At 43.8% G+C, this 8,024-nt stretch overlaps 1 long non-coding RNA gene across 1 annotated transcript; it reads left to right on the top strand.

Annotated features, from left to right (window-relative positions):
- The first annotated feature begins 263 nt into the window (after positions 1-263).
- LOC132060987 (uncharacterized) lies at positions 264-6,947 on the top strand. The gene is made up of 2 exons (XR_009416073.1): positions 264-504; positions 6,749-6,947. It is a non-coding gene; the product is annotated as an uncharacterized LOC132060987 (long non-coding RNA).
- Positions 6,948-8,024: the final 1,077 nt, after the last annotated feature.

Below are 8,024 nucleotides of genomic sequence, written 5' to 3'. Positions count from 1 at the left end.
TTTCAAAAAAAAAAATTGATTGATAACTTAAGAGTCTGCAACTTTTGTATATTAATTCCGATTGACTCGATACTCATTTTGAGCCCTCTGATGTTAATATATATGTATATGAGATTATGTGTCGAGTCCTGGAATTTACTTTTTGATGTGCATATGGTTTCTGCACTACTCCGCTCGTGCCAATTATTATGATTTCGTTCGCCGGTACTCGGGCCGGTTTTGTAATCGTGCGCACTATGATATATTCTTGTTAAAGATGATGTGTTACGGTTTCCGAGACCTCGCCATAGGGCCGGTTACCGTTCATGGTGTTATGATGTGATATGGCATCTGATATGTTCTGATGATATGGTATGTATGATGATACGATTTGTTCGGAGCTTGTACGGAGATTTAAAAACTTCTGGAGTATGATGTGTTGTGGCACCAGTGTCGGGGGTGACCACGTTCCTGAGCCCTATGTATGATTTTTATTTGCATTTTGTACATTTGTTTTCCGCACAGGTTTGATCTGCCACTTCTGTATTTGTTTCTGTATCTTCTGACCCCAGTCATGATTTGGGTTACTGTAATCCCCTGCTTTACATACTCAGTACTTCTTCGTACCCCCCGACCCCCTTTCTTCTTGGGGTCGCGTTTCATGCCCGCAGTACGGACGCTCGTTTGGGTGATCTTCCGGTTTAGGCTACCCATTCTGCTATTTTGGAGAGCTCCCCTCGATCCGGAGCCCACATTTTGGTATATATTTTTCTGCTATGCATATTCTGTACATTTGTGATCATTCGGGTATGGCGGGGCCCTGTCCCGTCATATGTTCGTATGTTCTGTTATGTGTGTAGAGGCCTGTAGTCATATTTGTGGGTCATGGGTCCGGTTTGTTCGTATGTGATTCTGATTTGCGTTCTTAAGCGGCCCCGTACGCTATTATGGCCAAGACGTACCCATATGTTTGTCTATGTGTGTACATCTGGGAGATGTGTATTCCGCCACTCTTTTGATTTTGATATGACTGTTCTGCACGGGCGACCGCTTAAGATAACGTTCGTTCCGGTATTTGTAAGATGTCTGTTATCAGTCTTCGATATGAATAACATATGCTAAATCTAAATAAGCCTTAATGTGACGATCTGGTTCGTAAGTCCGTGTGGGTGCCTAAGTAAGGCACCAGTCACGGCCCACGGAGCTGGGTCGTGACAGAAGTGGTATCAGAGCGGTTAGTCCTCGGAGTGTCTACAGGCCGTGTCTCGTAGAGTCCTGTTTATCGGTGTGTTGTGCACCACATCTATAAATAGGATGCTACAGGACATTTAGTGTGTTACTTTTCTTTGAATCTTAGATCGTGCAATAGAACTGTGCTATTAGGGTGACTTTTCTCTGATCGGTTGTTGTGTTTTTCAGTGATGCCTCCGAGGAAGGCGATAGTTGCCCAGAAGGGCAAGTCGGCAGCAGCTGGGGAGACCAGCCGGGTCCAGAGAGCTACTCGGACCCTTGCCCAGATTATCCAGGACACTGCGCCCCAGTCAGCAGGCTCTGCTATGCCATCACCGTCAGAGGAGTCTGGGGGAGCAGCCGCGGCCACTATGGATCAGGGGGTGGCTCCACCAGTAGCTCGAGGGGTTCCAGCGCCCGAGCCTCCAGCTCCTCAGCCAGGGGCGGAGGACAGGTCGTTGAGGGAGGCTGTACAGCTGTTGACGACGCTGGTAGCTAGACAGGCTCGCGGACGCGAGCTAGTGGGTGGTGATACGAACAGACGTGACAGCTTGACAGTTCGTGATTTCTTGACATGTAGCCCCCCAGAGTTCTTCGGGTCTAAGCCCGATGAGGTCCCCCATGATTTCATTCGGCAGATGCAGCGCTCATTGAGACCGGTCAGGGCTTCAGATACCGAGTCTGTCGAGCTAGCTTCACACAGGTTACGGGATGTTGCTCTTAATTGGTACGAGTCCCGGGAACCGTCCGGGGGTGAGGTGCTCCCCCCACCTACGTGGGATGAGTTCACAATGCTTTCCTGCCACTTCTTGCCCCCGGAGTTGCGAAGGGCGAGAGTTGATAGATTTTTGCAGATAAAGCAGAGGGGTCGGAGTGTTCGTGAGTATAATTTGGAGTTTGATTCCCTGGCTCGATATGCGCCTACTATAGTAGCGGATATGGCTGACTGGATGCACCGGTACGTGATGGGGTTGGACCCCTATTTGGTTGACTGTTGCATGGCGATGGCATCGCAGACTGATATGGACATCGCCCGGTTACAGGCCTATGCACAGGGTGTGGAGGACCGGCATAGGGGAGATCAGTCTGGTAGAGATTATGACAGGAGGCGGCCCAAGAGGGCCAGATCAGCGGGGTATTCTGGAGATTCCCGAGGCGGGCAGCCTCAGCGTCAGCCCGATGGATATTTCCCTCCGTTAGGCCGGGATACACAATCTGCCAGTAGGCGATTTGATGGCGCAGGACCATCGGGACGGACCGCAGTTCCCGAGTCTCGTGTCCTCGGGCGGCAGAGGTCCCGGCCGGACTAGGCCACCTATGCCCCTGTTCATATTGTGGGAGATCGCGCGGGGGAGCAAGCTGGGGCTACGAGGGGCTATTTTCTTGCGGCCGCCAGGGCCATATTATGCGAGATTGTCCGTGGGCGGGCGGTTCAGGCGGTGCAGCACAGCCGACGGGATCAGTTTCTGGTTCGTCATCTACTCCTTCAACCATGCGCCCTGCGGGGCGAAGTATGCCGGCCGGCGGGCCGCGGGCGGCGAGTGGCGGGGTTCCCGATTTTAGCGGTCCTTCGAACCGCATATATGCTCTGACTAGTCGGCAGAACCCAGAGGCATCGCCAGACGTGGACCCAGGTATATCATTAATCGTTTCTTGATGAATATGTGCATTGATAGACCTATATTCCATTATATTACGTGATTTTCTCCTTCTGCGTGCTGGTAAAAGTAAGGAAAAACCCGAATCAATAGAACCATTTGAGATAGCTATGTATAAACAGGTGAGAGGCGAATATAGGGAATTTGGAAGGCTAAAACGGTAAACCATATAGTCAAAGGAACAAACGACCCCTTTAGATCGGAGTGGGACCCGCTATGAAAACTTTCCGGAAAATTTGTTAAGACCCCGATTTGCTCTAGAATTATGTGACGAAGGTCGTGTGGGGGAGTGGACGTGATTATCCCAGCATTACGACACTAAAATGCCTTAAAGCCTCGAGGTTAAGGGTGTTGGGGCCAGAGCAATTCTAGGATAGGTGACCCCCTGGGAAGTGTGCTAAGGTGATAAATGAAAGACGCATGTCTGTGGTATTATAAGTGAATAGGGGTAGGATGTAAGGTAATTTGAGATGATATGTTGAGGTAGGACTAGCTAAGAAAATATGGTTGGGATAGGCTAAACGGAGCGTGGCAAATTAAGCGCAAAAGAAAGTGGAAGATTTGAGGGGGGGGGGGAATGCCCGTATCTTAAAAAAGGGGATATGGTTAAGCAAGATTTTATTCGATATCCCCAGCCTATAAATTACTTTGTGATGACAAGTAAATTGCGTATGGAGGAATTGGGAGAAGGACTTAAATGGGAATTCGGAAACCTCGCAAATAGATATGCTGTAACTGCACTTTTATGATAAAACGACGATAAGAAGAAAAATATTACCTGCATAGGTGTAAGAAAGGAGCCTATAAAGACGTAAACCGTCTGCTCTGCTATGTCCGACGTATCGGACAAGAAGCCCGAGGCAAAGAAATTAGAGGAAATAATACCTTGTAAGTAAAAAAGGGGTACGTATATGTATCGATTGGGCTGCACGTTCCGCAGCAATATCTGTTATGTGTCTATGCATATTATGACGTGTGAGCTGGCATACATGATTTGTGTGTGAAAGTAAGCACTCTGATGTTTCGGATAAGCTATTCCCCTTCTGTGTCTCTGGTTCGGATTACGATTCTGTCTGCTATGCTCCTGTACTTCTGACTCCGGATATGGCTTCGTTGACATACTTCTGACTTTCTGGTTTTGATAATGATTCTGTTCGCCATATATTCTATTTAAGATTATACAAACCGCTAGACTAATAAGGATTCCGAATAGCCCTAATACGGTAATATCGGAGAATGGCAAAAAGAAGCGAGGTGGAAGATGCATGCTCACGTGATCCCCGAACAAATACGAGTATGTAGGTGGCACGTGGACCTCCCCCAACTTATCATGGTTCCCCGCGGTAGATTCAACATTCGAGGACGAATGTTCTAAAGAGGGGGGGGAGGATGTTATATCCCGTGTTTTTGCATATTCGGGAAATTTGGAAATAATTGCGACTTGTAAGAATAGGGTCATATTTTGAGTTTATTTGGTGTGTATGATGTTACTTGTGGAAATATGGATGCGAAAACTTCGGAGAAGGCCTAAGGGCAAAATTAGAATTTTGGAAATTAGTTCCGGGAATTACAAAATAAGACTTATAATGAATTGGGCTCAAAAAAAAAAAAGGAAGGGGAAAATGAGGTCCAAATTTGGAGGATGGCCGGCCATGGTTTGGCCCAAACCCATGAAGATTAGTCATGTGATTAGTCACATGACTAATTAAGCATAAGAGGCTAATTATCTATGTTCATCCATAGAACATTCAAAGAAAAAATAAGCGAAGCCAGAGCAGAGAGAGAGAGGACGGCGAACAAGGGGAGAAAAGAAAAAAAAAAAATTCTAGTTCTCCAATCTTCATCCTAACATCTTGTTCTTCTTGAATTCTTAACAAGCTCAAGACGCTCTTTGACGTGGTATAATTAGTTTGGTGAAAGAACCACGTTTGCGGCAAGTTGAAATTTGAAGAAGAAGGTAAGATTTCTATGTTTTTATGTTATGGAATAGGTATGTATGTTGTAATGATTGGAAGTAGATGAGAATTATGAAGTTGTGATGTGTGTGTGCATAGCCGTGTATGTGTGTGAGTAGGTGTTTGGCCGTGTGCCATGTGATGAAGGGGAGAGATGAAATGAAATTTATTTAGCATGTTAGTTGTGTCGTTGCGACCTTTGTGACGTAAATAAAGGCTTAACGACTCAAGTCGGCATTGAAATTGGCATGTATATATGTTGTTATGGGAAATTTGGTGTTTTAATATAGTTTTTATGTAATTATGAAAGTAAGGGTCTAAAGGGTGAATTAATGTTATTGTTAATAACCTTTGGAAGATGACAATGCAATTTTGTAGTTTTGTTGCATTTGTGGAAGTTTGGGATGAATTATGATTTGATGCAAATTTTGTATATTTTGTGGGATAATGAGAAATGCGTCCGAATTGTATTTGAATAGCCTTGAATTGTAGATAAATATAAAACGTTGACCTTGGATTGAAAGTGTGAAGTTAGAATGGAAGTTATTACATTATGAAGAAAGTAATACTATTCATGCTAGAATGCATTTTAATTCGATTGTTGATGTGGTTGATGTTGTTGTTGGGTTAGTTGTTGCTATTTTGGCCGAGTTTAATTCTCGGGGATGTTGGATATATAGGAGAGATCTTTGCCCAAATTTCTGTAGACAAGAAAGGGCTAAGAATGAATCTTCAAAAGCTTATAGCTTACATTTGGTAATTGTGACCATTTGTAGATTCTGGAGCAAACGGGATTTGAGTTTAAGCTAGCATAAGGCGTGTGCAAGGTATGTAAAGCCTACCTTTCCTTTTTTGGCATGTCCTAGTCATACTAGGTTAAGATCGGAACCTCGAGGATAATTACGCATGCTTGGAAATCCGAGTTTAATTTTGAATACTATTCATTCAAATACAATTGAACTATAATCTTTATATTTGGTTAAAAGAATGCTCAAACCTCCATAATTTTCGCTAACGTATCCGAATCGCTCAAAACCCTCATAGATGACTTCATGGGGCCTAATGTTTGTAATTTAGGTCTGTAGCCTCAACTTGACCCGGTGGGCCGTAAGTCCCGAGACTTCCCTTATTTGGTTTGTTTGTCTCACTTTCGTATGATATGAAAAGGAAACGTTTGCCTATGACTCTAAGGTCCGTTTGAAATGTCCTAAAATGTTATTTGAATATTCCTCACTATGAATGATACTAAATTTTCTGAGAATGACCTACGATGTGTTTTCCAAAAAAAAAAAATTGATTGATAACTTAAGAGTCTGCAACTTTTGTATATTAATTCTGATTGACTCGATACTCATTTTGGGCCCCTCGATGTTAATATATATGTATATGAGATTATGTGTCGAGTCACGGAATTTACTTTTTGATGTGCATATGGTTTCTGCACTACTCCGCTCGTGCCAATTATTATGATTTCGTTCGCCGGTACCCGGGCCGGTTTTGTAATCGTGCGCACTATGATATATTCGGCAGTATGATGTGTTACGGTTTCCGAGACCTCGCCATAGGGCCGGTTACCGTTCATGGTGTTATGATGTGATATGGCATCTGATATGTTCTGATGATATGGTATGTATGATGATACGATTTGTTCGGAGCTTGTACGGAGATTTGAAATCTTCTGGAGTATGATGTGTTGTGGCACCAGTGTCGGGGGTGACCACGTTCCCGAGCAAAATCTATGCGATGATTTTATTTGCATTTTGTACATTTGTTTTCCGCACAGGTTTGATCTGCCATTTCTGTATTTGTTTCTGTATCTTCTGACCCCAGTCATGATTTGGGTTACTGTGCCCCCCTGCTTTACATACTCAGTACTTCTTCCGTACTGACCCCCCTTTCTTCGGGGGCTGCGTTTCATGCCCGCAGGTACAGACGCTCGTTTGGGTGATCCTCCGGTTTAGGCTACCCATTCTGCTATTTTGGAGAGCTCCCCTCGATCCAGAGCCCACATTTTGGTATATATTTTTCTGCTATGCATATTCTGTACATTTGTGATCATTCGGGTATGGCGGGGCCCTGTCCCGTCATATGTTCGTATGTTCTGTTATGTGTGTAGAGGCTTGTAGTCATATTTGTGGGTCATGGGTCCGGTTTGTTCGTATGTGATTCTGATTTGCGTTCTTAAACGGCCCCGTACGCTATTATGGCCAAGACAGCCCATATGTTTGTATATGTGTGTACATCTGGGCGATGTGTATTCCGCCACTCTTTTGATTTTGATATATTTCCGCACGGCGACCGCTTAAGATAACGTTCGTTAGGTATTTGTAAGATGTCGTTATCGGTCTTGATGAATAACATATGCTAAATCTAAATAAGCCTTAATGTGACGATCTGGTTCGTAAGTCCGTGTGGGTGTCTAAGTAAGGCACCAGTCACGGCCCACGGAGCTGGGTCGTGACAAGGGGCAAAGCGGTAATCCAACTTTGAAAGCAGGAGCTTCCCCTTTTAGTATAATATGATGATAGCTACTCCCTAACTTCAATTTTTTTATGGGCATTCAATTTTAAAAGACAGAATATATAAGCATCTTCTTAAATTTGTCAGTTTTTTCCATTATGATACCTAAACTAAGAACATATACTACCTATTAAACACTTTATTTGTGCTAAAATTAACCTGCAAGCATGTAAGATCCACTCTTCAAATCGACTTATTCTGCCACATCAGGCAACACCTCACTATGTACACCGCCTTCCCCTCATACAAATTACCCTTCCAAACCCCACCACCCCAATCAAAATATCGTCGGCCTCACATGTCCACTCATACTTGTAGGAGCCAACAAGAACACATCATTGAATTCTTCAATCACAATCAAGAAATCAAAATATTCTTGGTCTTTTTTTCAAAAAAGTTAACCATATTAATGAAACCTGTAAGACAATCTTTTGATAGAAAAATTCTTTTTAATTTCCACCTTCTTCACCATCTTCTTTATTGTCAAAATACCGATGAACATATGAAGTTCAATTATTTCTACACACAAGCAAAATGACTGAATTCAACCACGAGGGCGGACCTAACCTATTAGGAGGGGGTGCACGGGCACCGTTAACCTCAGATTTTTTTTGTATATATGTGTGTGTGAGTGTGTGTGTATTCCTTGAAGAACTATTATATATTTTAAAAGAACTCCTCA

The sequence above is a fragment of the Lycium ferocissimum genome, chromosome 6 (genome assembly GCF_029784015.1).
Source record: "Lycium ferocissimum isolate CSIRO_LF1 chromosome 6, AGI_CSIRO_Lferr_CH_V1, whole genome shotgun sequence".
Classification (NCBI taxonomy): domain Eukaryota; kingdom Viridiplantae; phylum Streptophyta; class Magnoliopsida; order Solanales; family Solanaceae; genus Lycium; species Lycium ferocissimum.
This window is presented reverse-complemented; position numbering and strand designations above follow the sequence as displayed.